This window comes from Lynx rufus, unplaced genomic scaffold, assembly GCF_022079265.1.
Source record: "Lynx rufus isolate CCGP_SWC_20201006 ecotype Redwood Valley unplaced genomic scaffold, mLynRuf1.p SCAF_6, whole genome shotgun sequence".
Classification (NCBI taxonomy): domain Eukaryota; kingdom Metazoa; phylum Chordata; class Mammalia; order Carnivora; family Felidae; genus Lynx; species Lynx rufus.
The window spans coordinates 71,226,049-71,253,880 of NW_025814878.1; the positions used below are offsets into that span (position 1 = coordinate 71,226,049).

General features: G+C 37.9%; 1 protein-coding gene across 1 annotated transcript in view; it reads left to right on the forward strand.

Annotated features, from left to right (window-relative positions):
• The window catches only part of ME1 (malic enzyme 1), a 191,385-nt gene that overhangs the window by 48,987 nt on the left and 114,566 nt on the right, over nucleotides 1–27,832 (forward strand). The gene's annotated exons all lie outside the window — the stretch shown is intronic.

Genomic DNA, 27,832 nt, shown 5'->3' on the forward strand with positions numbered 1-27,832 from the left:
TTTTACCTCTTAATTGTCCATTGAATCTCTCATCCATTCAATCCTGTTGCCAGTCTTTTAGATTAGACCCTTCTCATTTCAAAAGAGAGGGAGTTTCAAAACGGGATGCCTAATTATATCACTTTCTTGACCAAAATCTTTGACTGACTCTCTATTTCCACCATTGAAAGTCCAAGCTCCTTAGCATGGCTTTCAAGGATTTTTGTAATCTGGCTCCTTTGCTTACTTCTCTGTCTTCATTGTTAACCTTTTTCTGCTCTTCATACCCAGCTCCCCACCCCAAGTCAAGTAGCACCCATACCCCTGGGTGGTTGCTTTCACACTAACATAGAGCAACTGACTCTTTTCTGTCTATCTGACTGTCTCTAGACCATTTTTTTCTTGAAGGTAGCAATTCTGTACACTTCACCTCTACCCTAGAACCAGGCAGAACTTTGCACAGTTTTTGTTGAGTGTATAAATGGGTGAGTGAATAAACATTCCCAGCCCAGAGTGTGCTTTGGACCTGAAGAGGCTTGGTGTAAATCTCTTTATTGCTTCTTATTAACAGTGTGATCTTTGGTCTGTAATGTAAATTCCCTGATCTGTAGTTTCCTCATCTGTAAAATTACTATTGTGATTATATTTAAATAAGATGATCTTTTTTAAAACTGTTGACAGGACGTAAATGGCAGAAATTCTATAGTTCTCAAGTATCAAAATCTTAGGAAGCAAAATTTCTTTTTGTAAGTATTGAAACTTAGATTTAACACTGACTACATAGTTATAATTGGAACATAACTTGTTATGTTATAAAATGTATTTAGAAAAATGTAAGAAAAGTCTGGGTATCGTGTGAATCATCAACCCAAATTATTTTTAGGATTAGAAGATTTCAAAAAAATGATATTCAAATATAAGTTATATATTATAAATATGATTAATGGAAATATTTCTAAGACACTAGCCAGTAAAGACTTATATAAAAAATTACCAGGAGCATGTTTTTTTTAAGTATTCATAGAGCACAAAGGAAGTTTGTATGTTATTTAGCCTCATGACCAGTTTATTATATTGGATAGTTCCAAGGAAGTACAAATATTTCTGAAAACAGATGGAAAGTGTTAAGTCTAAGCAATAATTGAAACTATATAAAGCTTCTCAAGGAAACCCTCATCCAGAAAAAATCTATTTAATATTAGGAAATTCTCTTTTTTTTTTTAACATAAGGTGAACTCACTAATTTTTCCAGTAATATACATGAGATCCTGATGTCACATACATTTTTTTGCAAAGATTTCTACACCTAATTTAGCTTCTAATTTATTATTTTGCAGTTATAAGACATTCCCAACATGTGACTGTTAAAGTCTTGGACGTGGCAATGTGGTTTCTTTTTCCTTTATTACTCTCCATTATTTCTCATGTCACAAATAGAGCACAAAGTTCACTAAATAATGTGGAATGTTGTACTAATAAAATTCATTTTATTAGTAACATAAATAAGGAAGTAATTTGAACTGTGTGTGTATACTAAAGTATGTAACTCACTAACATGAGGAATGCCAAATATATATATATGTATACACACACATATATATATATATATATATATATATATATATATATATATATATGACAGCTTTCTTCTTTTATTTGGAATGAGATACATTCCTCTAAAAATAAAAAATACAAAACAATCTCAAGGGATGATATTCTTCACTCTTTACCCAAAGAAAACCACCAATGACTAGGGTGGGAAGAATTCCTTGTGGTTGGAAAACAGATGAATAAGTTGCTGGAAGTCGCATTTATGTATTAAGCTACTTACAAGAAACTTTTTATATGAAGGATTTCTATTGTCCAAAGTATCTGCTAACTGTGACCTTGAATTTGTATAAAACCTACCCTCTAGTCATCCCAATCAGTAGGTAAGTATTGAGCAGAGAATATACCTCCTGGTTTGATTTTTTTTTTAATGTTTGTTTACTTTTTTGAGAGAGAGTGCGAGAGCAAGGAAGGGGCAGAGAAAAAGGGGGACAGAGGATTTGAAGGGGCTCTGCACCAACAGCAGAAAGCCCTTCGCAGAGCTCAAACTCACAAACTGTGAGATCATGATCTTAGCTGGAGTCGGACACTCAACCTACTGAGCCACCCAAGTGCCCCTCTCCTGGTTTGACATTTTAGCTGTACAACAAACTATTCTCAGTGAAGTGTATTTTTGATTTATTCAACCGGATTTGCAGGCATTCATAACTTAACATTATATTCTGTTTTGATTAGGGTCCATATGAGAAAGAAATGCCAAATAGGATAGATTCTTCTATATCTTTTATTAAAACTTCTAATGGAAACAATATCTAATATATTGTTCAATGTCCTTTATATAAAGAATATTTGATAAATTCCTCTCAAAATTGAAGAAAAGCTTTTTTTTCCGTCTTCCCAGATGCCATGGTATTACTTCCTTTAATTAGACTTGAGAACTAACTCCCTTTCACCCTTGGACTTTGGCTGTATTTTGTACTCAATCACAGTAGTTTTTTTAAAAACCATTTTCTTTTTCCTGTCTCTCCCCACCCCCCATTACATTCTCTTTAATGAGTATGTCTTGCAAACCCAGGTTTTTGGCAGTCATTAGCCTCTAAAATTTCCTCCCAAGCTAAGTGAAAAGTGCATGTCCTCCTTAAAAAGGCATCTTACTAGGATTTCATATCTGCTTTCTTCTCCAGGGTTGGGTGGCTTCCTGCAGCTCAGAGAAAACAGACTAAAGCTTGCCAGTCTTCTGGATTTCTGTCACGTTTCTGTGATTTGAATGATTTCATGATTTCCCCGAATCTGTAACTCATATTGGTTACTGCCTCAAATCTTTATAAGTGAAAGCATTTATCAATTTGTTGATTCTGTTTTCTTTTAGTTTAAAAGGAAAACAAAAGACCAGAAACTAAAACCATCATTTTAGTCTTTGTTTTAATGCCTTCTAAGCAGCAGTCTCTGTTTTCCCAGGTATGAATATGTGACATAGTTAATTAGCAAGGTCTTGAGCTTGATGGCTGAGATCCCAAATGTTTCATACATTTTTCTTTCAAATAATTCTTCATCAACTTATTTCCTCTCTCTTTTAAACTAATTTGTTATATATTTGGGAGCTTGAAAGATTAAATTCTTTTGATTACCAATATACTGCCAAATTGGTATAAATTTAAAATTTCCAATAATGATACTCTCAAGCGTACTTGAGAGTCACTGTGGTAATTTCACCAATGCCAAATGATTTTCTTTTCCTTTCTGAAGAGGCATGCTTGATAGAAACTTAATTGTTTCCCCTAATAATTCTGGTCATATAAATGGGCTAGAGTATAACTACACCATTGGGAGGATTCTGCAGCTATTCACAATGTATGGGAAACACAAACCCTTAGAAAGAAGAGTCTACAAATAGTAAAAAATAACTTTCAAAATTCATATGTTTCATCTTAAATACAGTGAAAACTATTTTTTGGATTCTAAATCATTGCTAATCCCTGTCGAAGTGCATGTTCTCTTGGTATATGCCTCTCAACTGATTTAAGAATTTTGCTCAGGGGCACCTGGGGGGCTCATTTGTTTAAGCATTGCACTCTTGATTTCGGCTCAGGTCACGATCTCATCATGGTTGGTGAGATAGAGCCCTACATCGGGCTCTGTGCTGACAGCGTGGAGCCTACTTAGGATTCTCTATCTCCCTTTCTTTCTGCCCCTCCCCTGCCTCAAAATAAATAAACTTAAAGAGAAAGAATTTTGCTCAGTTCTTTGACCAGTCACATTTACAAATAAATTTTATTTAACACTGAACTTGTGCATCATATAGGGAACTAGTATCTGTCAACATCAGTGAAAATTCAACATCATTGAATTACTGTGTATCAGTGATCATCATACTATTTTGCTTGCACACCCCTTAAGAGAATTTTGAAAAACTATCCTTCTTGACATCTAAGGGGCATCTGGGTGGCTCAGTAGGTTAAGTGTACGAATCTTGATTTTAGCTCAGGTCAGGATCTCATGGTTTGTGAGATGGAGCCAAGTTGGGCTCTGGGCTGACAGCACAGAGTCTGCTTGGGATTCTCTCTCTCCCCCCCCTCCCTTCCTGACTCCCGTATGTGTGTGCATGTGCTTTCTCTCTCTTTCTTTCAAAATAAACAAATAAACATTAAAAAAACTTGTATCATAACTGTGAGTAATTGCAAGGAATGCAGTTTCCAATATATTTAATTATTGACATATCAAAATAAAACTATTATATTTCATTTAGATGTATCCAATGGGATACAGTTTTATATAGTCATTGTGTATTTAAAATATATAAAAACAAATGTTTTTTTAACAGAAATATTATAAATATCTTTGGATTTATATTTTCATTCCACTCCTATTCATGATTTTATCCTAAATTAATACATTTTAATGCTTGAAAGTCTTATATTGATCAAGCATTATACTTCTGTGCAATGAAACTATGTGTATGAAGTGACATTAAGGTTCCAAATATTAAAAATTTATTAGGATTATTACTAGCATATAATTGATCTAACAACAGATATGTGTGTTAAATTTTGATTATTAAAATAAAAACAATTTTATTGGAAATAAATCATTTAGTGGAATGGGAATTATTTTTCCTCCCTCCTGATTCGTGTGTATCTAGATGTATGGTAGTTGTGGGTAGACGATAATTATTAGGATTAGTTTTATTCCTGTTACTTATTCCTGTTGCACCTTTACGTGTATGTATGTATGCATGTATTAAGTTCTGGTGTTGGGCTTTTAGAAATAATTAGATAAATATATGTAAATAATAAATACATTAATTTTGTCAGACATAATGAACAAACTTTTGACATAGTGAAAGATAAAAATACATATTGCTAAAAATAAATTGGTTTGGTGGCTAATAATTTTTCCCTTGATACTAAGATATAGAAAATATCCATTTTATAAAATATAATAATAGGATTAAGTATAATAGGAATAAATGTATTATAAATTTGATAAAATTATATAGTACCTTATTAAAAGATAGACCCTTTAGGGGCGCCTAGGTGGGTCAGTCGATTAAGCGTCCAACTTTGGCTCAGATTATGATGTCTCAGTTCGTGGGTTTGAGCCCTGCGTTGGGCTCTGTGCTGATAGGTCAGAGCCTGGAGCCTGCTTTAGATTCTGTGTCTCCCTCTCTCTCTGCCCCTCCCCTGCTCATGCTCTGTCTCTCTCTCCCTCAAAAATAAATGAACATTAAAAAAAATTAAACCCCTTGAGACTAAGATATAGAAAATATCCATTTTATAAAATATAATTGTAGGATTAACTATAATAGGAATAAATGTATTATAAATTTTATAAAATTATATAATAACTTATTAAAAGATAGATCGTTTAGGGGCGCCTGGGTGGTTCAGTTGGTTAAGCGTCCCACTTTGGCTCGGGTTATGATCTCACAATCTGTGGGTTCGAGCCCTACGTTGGGCTCTGTGCTGACAGGTCAGAGCCTGGAGCCTGCTTTAAATTCTGTGTCTCCCTCTCTCTCTGCCCCTCCTCTGCTTGAGTTCTTTCTCTCAAAAATAAATGAACATTAAAAAAAATTAAAAGATAGACCTTTTATTTGATTGAAAATCATGTTAAATTTTTACATGTGTGCTTTATCCAGCATATCCAGAAATATTTAGTCATTTGGGGAAGTACTCAGTTATATTTAAAACAATCAGTATCATTAACTGTTTTCTGCTTCCAGCTGTTTGAAGATTGCTTTCTTTCTAGTAGACATTCTGACTATTGAGAGTAACTGAAAAGATAGATTTCTCATTAAATATGTGAGGGAGAAAATCCATTTTCAGTGCGTGGTTCTTTTGCCTTTTGGTGGTGTCTCCCTCAAGACTGAGGCCAGCTCCCACTGATTCACTCTCTCCTGTGTCTGAATTCAGAGCCCAAATACCCTCATTCTGGTGCCTCTACACTTTACTTGTAAGAAGATTATGTGAAAGATAGGGCAAGGGAAGCCTTACCAAATCCAATAAAATCCCAAAGGTTTTGTACTTTGGGACAATGCATTATAGTAAAATTCAGGATAGGTGATATGATGTCTTGCTTTTATAAAATAGGTCTTGTGAAAAAGGAGATAGAGAATCAATCTGCATGAGTGGGTTAGTCTTTGGAGAACCACACCAGGTCATAGTAGATCAATTTTAGGAAACAGAGAAATGGAAGGTAAATATAGGGAAATTGATTCCCTTAAAACTATAAATGCATTTGTATTCCTTGTACAAATATGTCTCAACTGTATCTGTCAGTCATAGGGCTCTAAGAGCAAGTGTTCTAAGAGACCAGAAATGGAGTTGCTAGTCTCTCGAGAACTAGTGAATTAGTAGTTAGTGTTAACTGCCATACTGTGTTGAATGAAGAGCAGAATCAAGGAGGGGACATAGACCCCACATTTCTATGGGAGGAGTATCAAAGAATCTGTGGCTAACTTTAATCCGACTCGCCTGCTATGTGCCAAACATTGTTAGGTCGTTGTAGTAAAATCATGCACAAAACAGACATAACAGTTTGCCTAATGAAGCATATGGTCTAATGGAGGAGGTAAACCTTAAACAAGTAATAACACTGTGTGATAAGCACTGTGATAGAGTACAAGGGAATGATAGGAGGGGTCCCTAACCTAGACAGAACTGGAGTAAAGCACAACTCCCAAAGAAAGTAGCCTGAGAACTCTATTATGTTGAGTTAATGCTGTTTAACTTTGTCCTTTAATTTTCTAGGAGTCTTCTTACATGGTGATAATACAGCTTTGATTTTTGAAAGCATATTTCTCACTTATGCTTGACTTAAAGCAAACCAGCGACAGATTTCCAGTGATTGTAAATTTGAATTTGTGGGAGGATGGTCTAAATCTGAGGGAAAATGGACATTATTTGGTTCTTGGAATAAGACTGAGGAGAACCAGTTTCTAGGACCCAGCAGTGGCAACCTCCCCTGGAAAACCCTTTGGAAAAGTGGCCTCATATTAAAGGAATTTGCTTGAACTGTATTTGGCAGTATCCCAAGTCTGCCCATGTGGCTTATATTTTTCTGTTGATGAATTTTCTTTCTCTGAAAAGGAAGGGGGAAAAAAAAAGACTACCTAGGGACAATGCCTGTCTGTACACAGCAGTATTTTTCTTTTAGGTTAATAAAAACTATTCCTGTATTTCTTAGCATATGCATATGGGGTCTCTCAGTTTTCTTTAATATTAGAAAAGGAAATGGGATTAATTGGTTAAATGCTTTGATCACTAATTTTGGGCTTAGATAAAATAGTCTGCAAGAATACTTCCAAAGAAAGTAAAGATTAGCAAAAGGAAAGACTTCTGGATAAAGGCCCAGAGTTAAGACTGTGGGATTTACTTTATTAGCGATTTGAAAGGAACCCGAAAACAAAGCTTCAACTAAGAACTGCTTGCTATCCAAGAATGCTGTTTATCAGAGAAACAAGAATGAGGAATTATATGTTAGTCCATTTATAGCAACAACAATGGATTAATAGAGGTTGTTACATTAATGCAGAGATTCCCCAAAGACTTTGGATATGGGATGGTGAGCTCAAGTGTAACATGTAACATTGGAGCAAATCTTAAAGGCCTGAACAAAGTGTTACATGTGTAGAAGCAGTTGAATTCTTCTGTATCGGTTTTTCATTGCTGCTGCTTGTTCTTAGTGCTTTGACTTCTTGCATCAAAAGCAGTGGCATGAATCTAAGTGCACTTCCATCACTGAGTGTCTCTATTATTTCCGTTCTTGGATCCTACTGCAATTGTCAGTTTATACTGGCTCTGGATAGGCCTCTCATTCCATAGACATCAAGTAACTGAAGGATTTTTTTCCCTTGCCTTGCCAATAAATGTCTGATAGGATAATATGTATTTTCCCTTAAAAAGTGAGAAGAAAAGTGCTTTTTCCCCTTTACTGTTTTGCTATTTATAATTTTGGAAGGAAACTTGAGATACCAGCCTCAATGTGAGACTAGGTAGTTATTCTATTCTGATAGACTTTGCTAATTCAAACAGGGTAAATAAGATGGATGCTTGGCAAGTAATTGGTGCTAGTTTGTTTTTATGAATAGCAGTTTACTCTTCTATGGCCATTTCTCCATTTCTCCTCATTTTAACTTCTGCTTCTTAGCTCTGGGAATTTTTAATTTTCCTCCTGATAATATCCTATTCAAAGAATTTTAGTGCATCCAGTAGATATTTCTGGTGTCTTTGGTACTGCTGTCTTTACTGCAAGGGAGTTTAGAGGAAGCAAATATTTTCTAAGGGACTGAACCCAAGGTAGATAAGGGTGACTGGTTTTTTCCCTTGCAGAGTTAAATTGTAAAATTTGTTGTGTCTTTTCTGTTCACCATATAGTATATTGGAATAATAGTAGTACAGACTAAGAAAAGACCTGGCTATACTAACTACTTTATTTCCTTAACTTCCATTATCAGAGAAAACCTTTCATATCTTCTACAATCTTCCTAAAATTATTCACTTGAATATTGAAGAGCTTTACAAATGCAAGCATGGGTCACTTGTGTTTTTTCTAAGACTTGATTCTTTTTTTAAACTATGTATGTATGTATGTATGTATTTAGAGCAAGCACAAGAGGGGGAGGAGCAGAGAGAGGGAGAGAATCCCAAGCAGGCTCCACACTGTTAGCACGGAGACTAATGTGGGGCCTGAACCCATGAACTGTGAGATCATGACCTGAGACAAAATCAAGAGTCAGACACTCAACCAACTGAGCCACATAGGCGCCCCATCTAAAATTTTATTCTTGATAGAAGTTTTATAAATAATGATTTTTATACTTTTTGTAATAATCCTATAAATATTTAAAAATGGTTATATTTTTCTCTTTGTGCTTCCTCTACTGCATTCTTTTAAAACTTATCCTTTAATGGTTTCCCTTTAAAACATTAAATCCTCTTTGATGTTCTTTTAAGACTCTTTTTTTTAATGTTTATTTATTTTGAGAGAGAGCCTGTGGGCAAGACAGGGGGGGCCACAGAGAGAGGGAGAGAGAGAGAGTGCCTGAAGGTTCATCAATCCCATGAACCTGTGAGGTCATGACCTGAGCTGAAATTAAGAGTCAGATGCCTAACTGGCTGAGCTACTGAGGTGCCCCTGTTCTTTTATGACCCTTTAAAAACCTCTGTATAATCAGTTTAAATGTTATTATACCAAAGTTAATTTGATTGAAAATATATGGGACTTTACTATAATAACTGCCAGATTTTGACCTGAGCAAAAGCATATTCCGTCCTCTGACATAACCTAATTAGAGAAAAATCCATCATGTGCATGGTAGTGGGAATGTGAACACCAGCAGCTGGGAGATCTTGGGGCCCATCTTAGAAATCTGCCTGCCACACATTTTCCCTCCTCAGGAGAATTGACTAGAAATAGAACTTTAAGTATTATCTACAATAAACAAAGCAAATTCGCAAGAGTATCATCGCAGAACAAAATCAACTAGTTACACCAAGAAAAATATTACTCATGTTAGTAATATTAGGATATTATGTGATAATAAAAAAGAAAAACCTTACTTTTGGAAGTAGCTGACTAGAGGAAATAGGAAATCTACCTTGTTCTTCTGGCCTCAATTAAAAAGTTTTTTTTACTTCTATATTAGAATTGGTAATCAGTCACAAGGATGTCACTTTTCCTTTGGCCCTTGCACCTTCCACCGAGTCCTTCTCATCTACAGGCTCTGTCTCATTGTAGTTTTATTTCTGAGTAAGACAGACTGAAGCCCTTAAACCACTTTATTTTCTTTTCTCTTAAAGCTAGTGTATTCTTTTTTTTTTTTAATTTTTAATGTTTATTTATTTTTGAGAGAGACACACAGAGTGTGAGCAGGAGAAGGTCAGAGAGAAAGGGAGACACAGAATCTGAAGCAGGCTCCAGTCTCTAAACTATCAGCACAGAGCCCTATGTGGGGCTTGAACTCCCCAACGGTGAGATCAGACCTGAGCTGAAGTTGGACACTCAACCGACTGAGCCACCTAGGTGCCCCAAAGCTAGTGTATTCTTAACAATCATGGTTCTTCCTCAGACCTAGTGGCTCTGGTTCCCCCCTTATTTCTCAAATCCTTTGCTGTCATTAAGATCTGTGGCTCCCATATTAACACTGAGATCTCACACTGCTCATATCTTGGGCCCCCAGTATTCCACGTCCTTGAACGAGGCATTGGCTCTGATTCTTGCAGTACTTTCCCAGGGACTTTTCCCCTAAATTTTGATTTCTTCTATTTGTTCCTTGGTCTTGTCATTTTCAGAAGAACCCCCCACCCCCCACCAAAGTGTGTACATGGGCCACATAGCTCCTGAGTGTTCTCCAGTCCAGTTTTTGGCACTAGCATGTTAGCCACCGTTGGGTCAGCTGGTGCCATAGTCCTATCCGAACTACCTTCTTTTCTCCTTACCTACATTCTCTCTAAAAACTCCCTATTTCCTTCTTTTCTTTCTGTAAGAAAAGCAGGATTCCTGATTTTAAGAATTCATAATCTGGTAGGACAGACATAAGAAAGTGAAAAACTATATGACAAATATGATAAGTGTTATGATAGAGAAAAATGGCCAGGTTCTATGGGATTGCAGAGAGGTTCCAACTCAGCTTGAATGTGGGTCAGGAAATAGTTTCAAGAGAAGGTAACACTTGAACTGCCTCTGATAAGCAATTAGAAGCTAGCCTGGCCATGAAGAGGAGCTGGAGGGATTGGAGGGATGCCTAAATGAATTCCTAAAAGACCATCCAGAGTTGAAAACTGGATAGTTCTCAGGCTGAATTAGTTGATCAAATGCCAGAAGCAAAGATGGGACTAAAAAGGGAGATAGATCAGACATTCAGCTGAAGCTAAGGCAAAGGGAACCTCAACAATTACTCCAAGGTGGGGAACAAAGCAGAATCCCTCAGCCTTCACTGTGTCTTAGAGTGAAAAAAACTTTTTTTTTGAACCCTGGAGAATGCCAGCATTTAATGAAGAGGACTGAGTGGCCAGAAGGTGACAGCATGGGGGTAAACTAGACCACAAGACAGTGATACTGACACTTTACTCACTAATGAATAACGGAAGGCAGTTTATAGGTGGATAACTAGGAGCTGAAAGTTTCTTCAGAGTGAAGAAAAAAAGTGTGCTCATCTGATAATAGTGTAGAGGGGTGGGAATGGGAGACAGGAGAAATATGAAGTAGCTTTAATGAGTAATCTAAGAATAGCCAATAGAAGACACTTAAGGAAGTCATGTTGAGTTGTGAGGACCTAGCTGACACTGGAGAGACTGTGAGTTCTTTTTTTATTATTCGTTTTATCTTAAAATTCCACAATAGTTGACATAGAGTGTTGTATTAGTATCAGGTGTACAATATAGTGATTTAACAATTCTGTATATTACTCTTATTGTGCTTATTGTGATGTATACTCTTAATCCCTGTCAACTATTTCACACCCGCCCCCCTTCCCTCTGGTAACTATCAGTTTGTTCTCTATAGTCAAGTGTGTTTCTTGGTTTGTCTCTCTTGTTTTTTCCCTTTGCTCATTTTTTTTTTTAGTTTGTTTCTTAAATTCCACGTGTGAGTAAAGTCATATGGTATTTGTCTTTCTCTGACTAACTTCACTTAGCATTATACTCTCTAGCTCCATCCATCTCATTGCAAATGACAAGATTTCATTCTTTTTTATGTCTGAATAATATTTCATCATATATATGTGCCACGTCTTTTTTATCAATTTATCGATTGATGGGAAACCTGAGGTTTTAATGGATCTAACACACCTGATTGAATGCCCTTTTCAAACATTATTCAAACATGCCTATTGACAGGCAGTAGGGCCTGAGGAAAAGAAAGGCAAATGGATTGATTTAGATTTGAAGGTTTTCAGAAATGGTGTGATGGAAAGAGAAGAAAGCATGAGAGTTAAGACTAGTTGGTGGAATGGATAAAACCTAGCTGCATTAAGAAGGAAATTCAGTCACGGAGCACCTGGGTGGCTCAGCCGGTTAAGCGGTTAAGCGTCTGGCTTGGGTTCAGGTAATGATCTTGTAGTTCATGAGTTTGAGATCTGCATCGGGCTTTGTGCTGACAGCTTGGAGCCTGGAACCTGCTTTGGATTCTGTGTCTCCCTCTCTCTCTGCACACCCCCCCCCCTCAAAAATAAACAAGCATTAAAAAAAAAGAAGGAAATTCAGTCAGGATCGACTGATAATTTGAAGGGAAAAAAAAGCAGGTGTCAAAAGACAGGAGACCTTAACAAGGTCAAAGTGTAGTAACAGCAAAAGTGTGATATTTGGAAAAGTATGAAGTGACATAGTAAATCCTCATATCACAGAGTATACTGAAATTTTAGATAGATTTTTTTTTTTTAGAAAAAAGGGTAACAGAGAAAAGTAATTGATAAGACAGGATTTTGTATGCTTAAAACAAATGTTAAGAAATCTGAAAGGAGAAAAATCCACTTGTTTCACCACATACAAATGGGAAACTACAACAAACAAAAGTCTAAAATAAACAATTAGGAAAATAATTTCCACAAGTACTATGAACAGAGGACATGAAAATGAAAATACTTCCAAGGTAAAATTCCTTAAAGATGTACTCGAGGTTGGTATTCCTCCAGCAGCCGAGAATAATTATAGCTTCTTTCTACATATCCAGTGTCAGTTTTGTCATGTTCCTCAGAGGTGACAGCAGCAGTCTGGCTGCGTCCTGTCTCTACTTCATGGTGCTTCAGTCTCCAATTAAAAGGGTTGTGACTACATTTAAAAAAAGGGGAGGCACCTGGTGGCTCAATAGGTTAAGCATCCGACTTCAGCTCAGGTCATGATCTCATGGTCTGTGAGTTCGAGCCCCATGTCAGGCTGTGTGTTGACAGCTCAGAGCCTGGAGCCTGCTTCAGATTCTATGTCTCCCTCTCTTTCTCTGCCCCTCCCCTGCTCTCTCTCTCTCTCTCTCAAAAATAAACATTAAAAAAATAAATAAAAGGGTGGGGACCCAGCATGGAGTGTTGGAGCCTGGGCAGGGTTAAGAACACCCACATAGAAGGGCAGCCCGAGTCAGGGTGTGAGAGCCAAGCAAGGTGAAGGGAGAGTCCTTGTAGGAGGGTGGTCCAGTGCTGGGTGTCAGAGCCCCAGTGGATGGAGAGGGCACCTGTGTAGGAGGGCTGCCTACTTCAGATATTGGAGCTTTAGTGAAGTGAGCAGGGTGTCTGCATGGGAAGGGAGACAGGATTGGTTTCATACAAGAGGACTGGTCAAATAAGTAAATAAATTAAGCATAATGGGAGCTAGGTTTTTCACTATAGGAGAAAGTTGTTATAAGTGTGAAAACTGAAGGGAGAACACTAGAATGAGCCCTTAGGTGTTGAATTGGAATTGAGGGTTTAGTGTGACCATATTGTTTACAGTGTATAGATAGATGAGATGGATAGGTATAGAAATGTATATATTATGTATGTATTATATATACACATAGGTATAGAAATATATATGTGTATAATACTCATACACATGTGTATACACATACATGTATGAAGTATACATGTACATACATATATTCTTTTTCTGTCCATTGAGTTGTCCTAGGAGCAGCAATACCCCAGTAACAATGAGCACATCTAGCACTCAGATCTGAGTACTGTTTCCATCAAAAGGAACCAGAGTTCCTTAGAGAAATTACTGATTCCAGGGCTGTGCCAGTATAATTAAAAGATGAGCTGAGGACATCTGTACCAGAAAGTAAGGAAGTGCTCAAAGAATGTCCTTGTGGCAAAAGGACAAAGCAGCTAGCTTGAAGGGGTTCCCTCTGGCTAAATCTGGGACATTTTGAGCATCAAATAAATATTTGCTACCGATTAAAACCTATTGAGTAAAGTAATGAACAGGAGCCCACATTGATATCAATAAATAAATGAATAAATTGAAAATTGAACAGAGAATTGGGGAGTTTTGAAGAATCATCCCATAAAATGCTTGTTAATTACAAAGGGAAGAAAGAGTAACTTTGCAGTGAAGAAGCCTGGAAGATATCACCTTAATCAAGTGATCAGAGTGAACATCACCGATAATGGGACAGACCAGGAACAGTGCCACCTGATAGGATGCAGTGAGAAGAAGCCAATGTCACTTCTGTGATATTCTTGCAGTATATGAATAATCTGAATCTAGTCATGAGGAAATGCCACACAAACCCAAATTGAGGGACATTCCACAAAAATACTGACTTGTAACTTTAAAAGTATTAAGGTCATGACAGTCATGGAAAGACTGAGGAAATGTTCCACATCGAGGAGGACCAAAGAATCATGACAACTAAGTACAACATAGGACTTTGAACTGGACTTTTGTTATGCAGGACATCATTGGGACAAATGGTATAATATGAATGGTGTCTGAGAATCAGATGGTAGTTATGTGTTAGTATTAGTTTTTTTATTATACTTATGTAGGAGAATATTTTGTTTGTAGGAAATGCACTAAATTATTGATAGTGATGAGACATCATGTTGGCTACTTGACTCTCAAATAGTTAAATTTTTAATATACTTAGAATTCCTCTAAGCATTTACTGCAGGAAATCAATATTAATCCATGCCTTCTTAACACTGCCCTCCCTTGAATTCCCTTGGCTTTAGAAACACTGGTGGTCTTTTAAATTGTTTTCTTTTCTTTTCTTTACTTTTTCTTTCTTTCTTTCTCTTTCTTTCTTTCTTTCTTTCTTTCTTTCTTTCTTTCTTTCTCTTTCTCTCTTTATTTTCTTTCATTTCCTTTTCTTCCTTTTCTTTCATTTCCTTTTCTTCCTTTCCTTTACTTTTTTCTTTTCTTCCCTCTCTCCCTCCCTTCCTTCCTCTCTCCCTTGCCTTCCCCCTTCCCTTTCTTCCCTCCTTCCTTCCAGGACTCTTAGTCATCCTATTCTTTCATTGTGGGTACTAACTTGGAATGCTTTCCCCTTGGCCTTCACTTCTTTCTTCTTTAGCAAGCTATTCTCTTTTTCTTTTCTTTTCTTTTTCAAATTGATCTAGTTTTTTTTTCTTTTTTTTATTATAATTTTATTTATTTTTTAATTTACATCCAAATTAGTCAGCATATAGTGCAATAATGATTTCAGGAGTAGATTCCAGTGATTCATCCCCTACATATAACATCCAGTGCTCATCCCATATTCTACTCTTTTCAACTGTAGGCATATGACTCCTAACTCTGTACCTTTATCCTAGGTATTTCTTGATTAGACCTACATTTTACCTGAACTTAGGTTTCTTAAGCACTTTGTTTTCCCATTAGCTCTGATCTGCTGATATGACTCCACTTTGGGCTGACTTCCAGGACTCACTAGTGCATACTCACAATTTGTGAAAAATATGGGGTCTAATTTTCTTATTTCAAAAGATACTAAAATGAGCTTCTGTAACGGAAGAGAGGATTCCTATAGAAAATAGTAGAGTGTTTGCCTCCTCCACTGGGTCAGGAGCAGGGTCATGAACTAATTTCCAAAAGAAAATTGAAGCCTAGTTATAATAGAGGGTTGCATGTTAGAATATGAATTCTATTTTGATATGAAATAAACTTCATTAGGGATTTATCTGAGGCAACATGAAGAATTAAAAATATTATCTCATAAATCTCTTTTGAGAGTGCAGTATATACAATGTTAGAGGTTATGAGAAAAGTTTGAAGTATGTACATGAGAAAATGACCCACATTTTGAAATTATCTTAGTTCTTACATGAACTAGACACAAAAGCATGAGTATTTTTAGTTTCCATATTTAATATACTTTGGATAAAAATGAAATATTCTAAATAAACTGATCGACAAAAACATGGGTGGAGAAGTGTTTATTGAAATTCCATTTATTTAAAAATATCATTGATAAATAACCTTCTGGTCTAAAGTTTTCATTTGTATATATGTAACTACATGTATATGTTGAGGATTAATGTTTTATATTCAACTCTATCCCAGCAAGTATGAGTCATGTCCTGCTGATTTTTGGGTATCTCATTAGTTTTCTGATCAAGGAGATATTACATGAAGTTTTGCAAATTATTCTCCCAAAATGCTTGATTTGGTGGAACATTACAGATGCTTCATTTATTGAGCTCTCTGTAAGAGTAAGGACTTTAGCCACTAATGAATCTCTGCTCAGTACAAGAGATTACAGGTGGTTAAATGAATCTCCCAGTGAAATCGTGCTCATATCTTTGTATAATAAACCTTGGCATTTAATTTATGTAAATTTTAGTATCATTCGTTGTCCCTCTTGTTTTTGTTTTTGTTTTTTTTTAAGATACTATTTCCTGAGACTAGTGGTGCTTGGAAAACCTTGGATAACTAACAAGTTCCCAAGAAATATTACTTAATGATATATTGCCAAGAACATTTTAGATAATTCAACAATTTGGACTTCTTTAAAAAGTCCAAAAATATTTCATTTTAATTTTAGAATAATTCATTGAGATCTTGTTGATTGCATAGTTGGATATGACAGGGATCCAAAAAAAATATGTTACTAATACAGAGCTTATTCTTATTTTGGAGAAACAAAATAAATTCATGTGAAATAGCAAAAAAAAAAGAAAAGAAAAAAAAAGAAAACCCAGGAAAGGATATAATTTAGTGCCAACTTGACAAATTAATGTTTTTGTTGAGTCAGACAATCATCAGTAATCTGCCTTTAGCACTTACTATCATACTATAACTTTTGGTTATTTAATAAGTCAGTGTAAATCTGGGCTTATTTCATGTTTTCTGTACTTTAAGAATTTTGGTTATAGAAGACTTATTTTTTCAGTACTATCATCAGCACGTATTGTTGGACACATACTATGTGCCAGCGTAGTTAAAGACATTGGAGTTACTAATGTGAGAAAAATAGAGTTTGTACTTAAGGAACTCATTGCATTGTGTGTATATGTATACTGGGGGTGGTGGTGGCAAGGAGGAGACAGATAGTAAATGTGAAAAAATAAGATCGTTTCAGATACTTGGAAGTATTGTGAAGATGATCAAAATGTTAGCGTGGAGGTACTTTAATTGCTGTTATCAGAAAAGACCTGTTTGAGGAACTCAGCTGAGAGTTGAGGCCTGAATGATTAGAGGAGTTAAGTAGTTGGCTAAATACATAGTTTGGAGCTCAAGGAAGTGGTCTAGGTTGAAGACAGAAGTCTGAGAGTCATCCTTATGAACATACTATTTAATGTCACGTCAAACACAGTTGAGAAGTCAAGTAAGATGAGAATTGAGCATTGACCTTTGCCTGCAGTCAGATGTGAGTTGTTAGTGACTTTGGTAAGAGTTGTTTTGGTGGAGAAGTGAGGGAAAAAAAGGCTTATTAGTAGATTGAAGACAGAATGGGAGGTAAGAAAATAGAGACAGTAAGAATACATCAGTCTTGGAAGATGGCAGCGTAGGAGGACGCTGGGCTCACCGCGCATCCTGCTGATCACTTAGATTCCACCTACACCTGCCTAGATAACCCAGAAAACTGCCAGAACACTAGCAGAACGGAGTCTCTGGAGCCAAGCACAGACGAGAGGCCCACGGAAGAGGGGTAGGAAGGGCGGTGAGGCGGCGCCCTACACAGACTTGCGGGAGGGAGCCGGGGCGGAGGGGCGCCCCACCGGCCAAGCAGAGCCCCCGAGTCTGGCTGGCAAAAGCGGAGGGACCGGACGGAGTGTGTTCTGACAGCAAGAGGGACTTAACATCTGGAAGGTTATAAGCTAACAGCTCTGCTCGGAGAACGGGAGGGCTGGAGGACAACGGGAGGGAGAGTTGTTGAGCCCCGAACAACAGAGCCCAGATTGGTGGGGAATAAAGGCGCTCGACAGCGCCATCTCCCTCGCCCATCCCCCAGCCAAAATCCCAAAGGGAACCAGTTCCTGCCAGTGAACTTGCTTGCACCACGCAAACACCCAACACTGTGCTTCTGCTGATCCATCCCTCAGGCGGTCTGACTCCCTCCCGGTGCTGCAGGGCCCCTCCCGAAGCCGATCTCCGAAGGAAAAGCCAGCTGAGCCTGCCCCTCCCACCCCTGTGCACCTTGCCGATCCATCCCAGCTAATACGCCAGATCCCCAGCACCACAAGTCTGGCAGTGTGCAAGTAGCCCAGATGAGCCACTCCACCCCACAGTGAATCCCGCCCCTAGGAGAGGGGAAGAGAAGGCACACACCAGTGTGACTGTGGCCCCAGCGGTGGGCGGGGGGCAGACATCAGGTCTGACTGTGGCCCCGCCCACCAACGCAAGTTATTCAAGACAGCACAGGGGAAGTGCCCCGCAGTCCTGCACCACTCCAGGGACTATCCAAAATGACGAAACGGAAGAATTCCCCTCAAAAAACCGTCCAGGAAATAACAACAGCTAACGAACTGATCGAAAACGATTTAAACAATATAACAGAAAGTGAATTTAGAATAATAGTCATAAAATTAATCGCTGGGCTTGAAAACAGTATAAAGGACAGCAGAGAATCTATTACTACAGAGATCAAGGGACTAAGAAACAGTCAGGAGGAGCTAAAAATGCTATAAATGAACTGCAAAATAAAATGGAGACAACCACAGCTCGGATTGAAGAGGCAGAGGAGAGAATAGGTGAACTAGAAGATAAAATTATGGAAAAAGAAGAAGTGGGAAAAAGAGAGATAAAAAAATCCAGGAGTATGTGGGGAAAATTAGAGAACTAAGTGATGCACTAAAGAGAAATAATATACACATAATTGGTATTCCAGAGGAGGAAGAGAGAGGGAAAGGTGCTGAAGGTGTACTTGAAGAAATAATAGCTGAGAACTTCCCGGATCTGGGGAAGGAAAAAGGCATTGAAATCCAAGAGGCACAGAGAACTCCCTTCAGACGTCACTTGAATCGATCTTCTGCACAACATATCATAGTGAAACTGGCAAAATACAAGGATAAAGAGAAAATTCTGAAAGTAGCTAGAGATAAACGTGCTCTAACATATAAAGGGAGACCTATAAGACTCGTGACCCATCTCTCTACTGAAACTTGGCAGGCCAGAAAGGAATGGCAGGAGATCTTCCATGTGATGAACAGAAAAAATATGCAGCCGAGAATCCTTTATCCAGCAAGTCTGTCATTTAGAATAGAAGGAGAGATAAAGGTCTTCCCAAACAAACAAAAATTGAAGGAATTCGTCACCACTAAACCAGCCCTAGAAGAGATCTTAAGGGGGATCCTGTGAGACAAAACACCAGAGACATTGCTACAAGCATGAAACCTATGGGCATAACAATGACTCTAAACCCATATCTTTCTATAAAAACACTGAATGTAAATGAACTAAATGCGCCAACCAAAAGACATAGGGTATTAGAATGGATAAAAAAAAACAAGACCCATCTATTTGCTGTCTACAAGAGACTCATTTTAGACCTAAGGACACCTTCAGATTGAGAGTGAGGGGATGGAGAACTATTTGTCATGCCATTGGAAGTCAAAAGAAAGCTGAAGTAGCCATACTTACATCAGACAGACTAGACTTTAAATTAAAGGCTGTAACAAGAGATGAAGAAGGGCATTATATAATAATCACACGGTCTATCCATCAGGAAGAGCTAACAATTATAAATGTCTATGCGCTGAATACAGGAGCCCCCAAATACATAAAACAATTACTCACAAACATAAGCAACCTTATTGATAAGAATGTGGTAATTGCAGGGGACTTTAACACTCCCCTTACAGAAATAGATAGATCATCTAGACACACGGTCAATAAAGAAACAAGGGCCCTGAATGATACATTGGATCAGATGGAATTGACAGATATATTTAGAACTCTGCATCCCAAAGCAACAGAATATACTTTCTTCTCGAGTGCACATGGAACATTCTCCAAGATAGATCACATACTGGGTACCAAAGAGCCCTTCATAAGTATACAAGAATTGAAATCATACCATGCATACTTTCAGACCACAATGCTATGAAGCTTGAAATCAACCACAAGAAGAAGTCTGGAAAACCTCCAAAAGCATGGAGGTTAAAGAACACCCTACTAAAGAATGAGTGGGTCAACCAGGCAATTAGAGAAGAAATTAAAAAATATATGGAAACAAATGAAAATGAAAATACAACAATCCATACGCTTTGGGATACAGTGAAGGCAGTCCTGAGAGGAACATTCATTGCAATCCAGGCCTATCTCAAGAAACAAGAAAAATCCCAAATACAAAATCTAACAGCACACCTAAAGGAAATAGAAGCAGAACAGCAAAGACACCCCAAACCCAGCAGAAGAAGAGAAATAATAAAGATCAGAGCAGAAATAAACAATATAGAATCTAAAAAAACTGTAGAGCAGATCAACAAAAGAAGAGTTGGTTTTTTGAAAAAATAAACAAAATTGATAAACCTCTAGCCAGGCTTCTCAAAAAGAAAAGGGAGATGACCCAAATAGATAAAATCATGAATGAAAATGGAATTATTACAACCAATCCCTCAGAGATACAAGCAATTATCAGGGAATACTATGAAAAATTATATGCCAACAAGCTGGACAATCTGGAAGAAATGGACAAATTCCCAAACACCCACACGCTTCGAAAACTCAATCAGGAGAAAATAGAAAGCTTGAACAGACCCATAACCAGCGAAGAAATTGAATCAGTCATCAAAAATCTCCCAACAAATAAGAGTCCAGGACCAGATGGCTTCCCAGGAGAGTTCTACCAGACGTTTAAAGCAGAGATAATACCTATTCTTCTCAGGCTATTCCAAAAAATAGAAAGGGAAGGAAAACTTCCAGACTCATTCTATGAAGCCAGTATTACTTTGATTCCTAAACCAGACAGAGACCCAGTAAAAAAAGAGAACTCCAGGCCAATATCCCTGATGAATATGGATGCAAAAATTCTCAATAAGATACTAGCAAATCGAATTCAACAGCATATAAAAAGAATTATTCACCATGATCAAGTGGGATTCATTCCTGGGATGCAGGGCTGGTTCAACATTCGCAAATCAATAAATGTGATACATCACATTAATAAAAGAAAAGATAAGAACCATATGATCCTGTCAATCGATGCAGAAAAGGCCTTTGACAAAATTCAGCACCGTTTCTTAATAAAAACCCTCGAGAAAGTCAGGATAGAAGGAACATACTTAAAGATCATAAAAGCCACTTATGAAAAGCCCACAGCTAACATCATCCTCAGTGGGGAAAAACTGAGAGCTTTCTCCCTGAGATCAGGAACACGACAGGGATGTCCACTCTCACCACTGTTGTTTAACATAGTGTTGGAAGTTCTAGCATCAGCAGTCAGACAACAAAAGGAAATCAAAGGCATCAAAATTGGCAAAGATGAAGTTAAGCTTTCACTTTTTGCAGATGACATGATATTATACATGGAAAATCCGATAGATTCCACCAAAACTCTGCTAGAACTGATACATGAATTTAGCAAAGTTGCAGGATACAAAGTCAATGTACAGAAATCAGTTGCATTCTTATACACTAATAATGAAGCAACAGAAAGACAAATAAAGAAACTGATCCCATTCACAATTGCACCAAGAAGTATAAAATACCTAGGAATAAATCTAACCAAAGATGTAAAAGATCTGTATGCTGAAAACTATAGAAAGCTTATGAAGGAAATTGAAGAAGATATAAAGAAATGGAAAAACATTCCGTGCTCATGGATTGGAAGAATAAATATTGTCAAAATGTCAATACTACCCAAAGCTATCTACACATTCAGTGCAATCCCAATCAAAATTGCACCAGCATTCTTCTCGAAACTAGAACAAGCAATCCGAAAATTCATATGAAACCACAAAAGGCCCCAAATAGCCAAAGTAATTTTGGAGAAGAAGACCAAAGCAGGAGGCATCACAATCCCAGACTTTAGCCTCTACTACAAAGCTGTCATCATCAAGACAGCGTGGCATTGGCACAAAAACAGACACATAGACCAATGGAATAGAATAGAAACCCCAGAACTAGACCCACAAACGTATGGCCAACTCATCTTTGACAAAGCAGGAAAGAACATCCAATGGAAAAAAGACAGTCTCTTTAACAAATGGTGCTGGGAGAACTGGCAGCAACATGCAGAAGATTGAAACTAGACCACTTTCTCACACCATTCAGAAAAGTAAACTCAAAATGGATAAAGGACCTAAATTTGAGACAGGAAACCATCAAAACCCTAGAGGAGAAAGCAGGAAAAGACCTCTCTGACCTCAGCTTTAGCAATTTCTTACTTGACACATCCCCAAAGGCAAGGCAATTAAAAGCAAAAATGAACTACTGGGACCTTATGAAGATAACTTCTGCACAGCAAAGGAAACAATCAACAAAACTAAAAGGCAACCAACGGAATGGGAAAATATATTTGCAAATGACATATCGGACAAAGGGCTAGTATCCAAAATCTACAAAGAGGTCACCAAACTCCACACCCGAAAAACAAATAACCCAGTGAAGAAATGGGCAGAAAACATGAATAGAACTTCTCTAAAGAAGACATCCAGATGGCCAACAGGCACATGAAAAGATGCTCAACGTCGCTCCTCATCAGGGAAATACAAATCAAAACCACACTGAGATATCACCTCACGCCAGTCAGAGTGGCCAAAATGAACAAATCAGGAGACTATAGATGCTGGAGAGGATGTGGAGAAACGGGAACCCTCTTGCACTGTTGGTGGGAATGCAAATTGGTGCAGCCACTCTGGAAAACAGTGTGGAGGTTCCTCAAAAAATTAAAAATAGACCTACCCTATGACCCAGCAGTTGCACTGCTAGGAATTTATCCAAGGGATACAGGAGTACTGATGCATAGGGGCACTTGTACCCCAATGTTTATAGCAGCACTCTCAACAATAGCCAAATTATGGAAAGAGCCTAAATGTCCATCAACTGATGAATGGATAAAGAAATTGTGGTTTATATACACAATGGAGTACCACGTGGCAATGAGAAAGAATGAAATCTGGCCCTTTGTAGCAATGTGGATGGAACTGGAGAGTGTAATGCTAAGTGAAATAAGCCATACAGAGAAAGACAGATACCATATGTTTTCACTCTTATGTGGATCCTGAGAAACTTCACAGAAACCCATGGGGGAGGGGAAGGGAAATAAAAAGGAGGTTAGAGGGGGAGAGCGCCAAAGCATAAGAGACTCTTAAAAACTGAGAACAAACTGAGGGTTGATGGGGGGTGGGAGGCAGTGGGGGGTGGGTGATGGGTATTGAGGAGGGCACCTTTTGGGATGAGCACTGGGTGTTGTATGGAAATCAATTTAACAATAAACTTCATATATTGAAAAAATTAAAAAAAATAAAAATAAAAAAATAAAGACAATTAGCTCTAAAAAAAATAAAAAAGAATACATCAATCTTTGAAGGGTTTTGCTCTGAAGAGAGGAGAGTAGAGGACAAAACCCAGTCTTTTCAGAAGATAGATAATATTAAGGCAGGTTGTTATGCCAGTAAGAATGATCCAGTAGAGAAAGTGATGGTATAGCATAGAGATGGGATAATTGTAGGAATGAAGCCCTTGAAAAGCTGTGATGGAGTAGAATCTAGAGTGCATGTGAGAGGTTGGCCTTGGCAATAGGAAATTTCTTCCACTGTAACAGGAGGGAAGGCAGAAATTCAGAGCAACACAATGGATAAAATGTAGTCTTTTCAATAAATGGTGCTGGAACAACTGGACATCCACGTGCAAAAAGATGAATCTAGGCAGACTTTATATCTCTCACAAAGATTAACTTAAAATGGATCACAAACCTAAATGTAAAACATAAAACTATAAAACTCCTAGAAGATAACATAGGAGAAAATCTAGGTGACCTCAGTTATGGCAATGACTTTTTAGATACAACACCACAGGCACAATCCACTGAAAGAAATAATGGATGAGCTGTCCTTCATTAAAATTTAAAATTTCTGCTTTCTTTTGCTTAAAAAATTTTTTAAAATGTTTATTCAATTTTGAGAGACAGAGTGCAAGCAGGGGAGGGGCAGAGAGAGAGAGGGAGACACAGAATCTGAAGCAGGCTCCAGGCTCTGAGCTGTCAACACAGAGCTTGACATGGGGCTTGAGCTCATGGACCGCGAGATCATGACCTGAGCTGAAGTCGGACGCTCAACTGACTGAGCCACCCAAGCACCCCATAAAATTTCTGCTTGCTGAAAGATACTGTCGGGGTGACTGACTGGCTCAGTTGGTAGACTATGCAACTCTTGATCTTTGGGTGTGATTTTGAGCCCCACATTGGCAGTGAGTTTACTTAAAAAAAGACACTGTGATGAGAATGAAAAGACAAGCCACATATTTGGAAAAAATATTTGCAAGAGATATATCTGACAAAGGACATTATCCCAAAGATACAAATAACTCTTAAAAAATCAACCATAAGGAAATAACCCAATTTAATAATGGGCCAAAGACCTTGACCGTCACCTCACCAAAGAAGATATATTAATGGCAAATAAGCATGTTAAGAGATACTCCACATTTCACGTCATCAGGGAAATACAAACTAAAACAATAGTGAGCTACCACTACACGTTTATTAAAATGACAAAATCCGGAACACTGACAACACCCAAGTACTGGTCAGGATATAGAGCAATAGGAACTCTCATTCATTTCCGGTGGGAAGGCAAAACAAAACAGCTACTTTGGAAGACAGTTTGTGAGTTCTTAAAACCTCCTCTTATCATACAATCCAGTAATTGCATTCCTGATATTTACCCAAAGGAATTAAAAACTTATGTCTGCACAAAAACCTGCACACAAAAGTTTTTAATAGCTTTATCATAATTGCCAGAACTTGGGAGCAACCAATATGTCCTTCAGTAGGTGGATGGGTAAACAAACTGTGGTATATTCAGACAATGGAATATTACTCAGTGTTAAAAAGAAATGAGCTATGAAGCCATGAAAAGACATGGAGGAACTTTTTACTAAGTGAAAGAAGCCAATCTGAAAAGATTATAAACTGTATGATTTCAGCTATATGACATTTTAGACAAGGGAAAACTTTGGAAACAGTAAAAAGATTAGTGGTGGCTGGGGGGTTGAGAGGGAAGGATAAATAGGTAGAACAGAGAGGACATTCAGAGCCGTGAATCTACTCTGTATGATACTACAATTGTGGCTACATATCACTGTAAATATGTCCAAACCCACAGAATGTACAACACTAAGAGTGAACCCTAATGGAAACTATGTACTCTGGGTGGTAATGATGTGTTAGTGTCCACTGTGGTGTGAAGGATGTTGTCGGTGGGGGGGTGGGGGTGAGGAGGCCGGTAGTCATGTGGAGGGGAGGCAGGAAGTTTGTGAGAAATCTCTATAACTTCTGCCTAATTTTGCTGTGAACCTAAAACTGCTAAAAAAAAAAATCTACTTTAAAAGATGCAGATGGGTTAGTGGAGTTTATATTAGAGAGATGAGGTAGTTTTCACCTTGTTGGATCTAAGAAGATTTGCTCATCAGCTGAGAGAGGGAGATGGGTGTAGGAGGTGAGGGGAAAAGAGAAAGTGTGAAATGGCCCTCTCAGAGACTGCTAAGTTGAATTTGCTAGGAAATCATAGTGGTAAATTTTGCAAAAGAAGAGTGCCAATTTGGGGCACCTGGCTGATTTAGTTGGATGAATGTACGGCTCTTGATCATGTGGTTGTGAGTTCAAGCCCCGTATTGCGTGTAGATATTACTCAAATAAATAAACTTAAAAAAAGTGCCAAATTGAGATTTCTGGCCATAAGTAGGAAGTGAATCTTAACAATGTTTTTAATTTTCTATAACAGTACTTTAACCAACCAATAGCAGGAGGGATGTCTATTACCTGGATTGTGGTCTTGAAATATCATTTTCCACCAGAAGAAAACAGGGATTCTTAAAGAAATGGCTCATGGGCCTTGGGCAGACCTTTTAGAGACAAAAAGGAACATTTTGTCATAACCAAGATCAAGGAAGCTGTCCAAAACTATAGTTATGTCAAAAGGACTCAGGCCAACATGAAGAGTCTTCCACTGACTAAGTATGGGACAATTTTAGTATCAATAAAGAAAGTAACTGTGATGGATTAAAACACATCAAATATGTTTAAATCCATGAGTTTATTTTGATCACACACACACACACACACACACACACACACACACACACACTTTAGTGGAAATTCTTGAAGGATTCTAGCAAATGGCCTCTTTATTTCACAAACTGGTAAATAAAGGGGTGCGTAGGTGGCTCAGTCAGTTAAGCATCCAACTCATTTATTTTTTTATTATTTTTTTAATGTTTATTTATTTTTGAGAGAGACAGAGCGCGAGCAGGGGAGGGGCAGAGAGGGAGAGAGAAACACAGAATCTGAAGCAGGTTCTAGGCTCCAAGCTATCAGCACAGAGCCCGGTGTGGGGCTTGAACTTCCAAAAGAGAGCTCGTGACCTGAGCCAAAGGTGGATGCTTGACCAACTGAGCCACTCAGGCACCCCTAAGCATCCAACTCTTGATCTTGATCTTGCTCAGGTCATGATCTGACGGTTTGTGAGATTGAGCCCCGCATTGGGCTTGGCACTGACAGTGCAGAATCTACTTGGGGTTCTCTTTCCCTCACCCTCTGCCCCTTGTCCACTAGTGCACGCATGCACGTGCGCGCGCGCACACACACACACACGCACACTCTCTCTCTCTCTCAAAATAAATAAACATTAAAATAAAACTGGTAAGTAAAGAGGAAGAATCCAGCTTTTTTATCAGCTTTACCATTGGGTAACCAAACAATAGGTGTGGTGAAATTTCTCTTTAAAGAAGAGTTTCAGCAAATGAGGAATGATTGACAGAATTGGAATATTCCATTGTAATCCCTAATGAATTAATGAATTTAGATATTAAGCATTAGCAGCTGTGGCAATCACACAAAACACTGCAAGATACTGTAACTGAACCAATGTGAGTTTGCTTGTTTGTGCATCAGAAACTGCACTGGGTTAGGTTATCTCACAAAGTACTTTATTTGCAGCAAATAAGGAGATCATGGGGAATGGCTTCCAAAGCCGTGACTCCTGAGCAAGGGTGGTTGGGTTTCTTTTGTTTAGAGTTAGGATGAGTATTTAGACAGGGCTGCCTTGTCATCATTGTATGTAGAGGCAAGCATAAGGTCATGCATGTGCCTTAAGGAAACATGTCTATACATACATTGTGTGTTACGTAAATGGAGCTTGTGCCTCCTCCCTGGGCAGAGATTCTAGTATTAGAACAAGATAAAGGTAGTTGTTGGTCCCTCTGGAGGTCATTCCAGGATCCATCCGCTCAGGTGTGAGTCGGGTTAAATCCACACTAGTCTGGGTAGTCTGGGCCGGCTGGTCAGGATAGGCTCTGTTGCTCAAGAGAAAGTTTTACTTCCCATTTGCCTCAGTTAAGAGATAAGCGGGAAAGAAGAGGTAAGGAAAAATAGAGGACAAATGTCAGTGAGTACAAGCAGGTGGACAGGAAGGATCCAGTCTTAAGGCCTAGCTGGTGATAATACTATGCATCTTCTGATAACACCCAACTATGAAGTGTCTTATAAAAAATGGACACAAATCTCATTAAGCCTTTAAATTCAATTACCAATTTCTCAAGAAATACAGAAGAAAGAGTAATTTGTTAATCTATACCATAGGAATTTAATCAGCAAAATTCAGATTATGGGAAACTTTAGAAGACAAATTGTGTCTAGAGATGGCTTTTCATTTGGATGATAGGACTATAAGTTAAAGAAAAGAGACCATAAAAGTTGGGACAGTTGGTACTCTTAGGAGGGGAGGAGGGTTTTG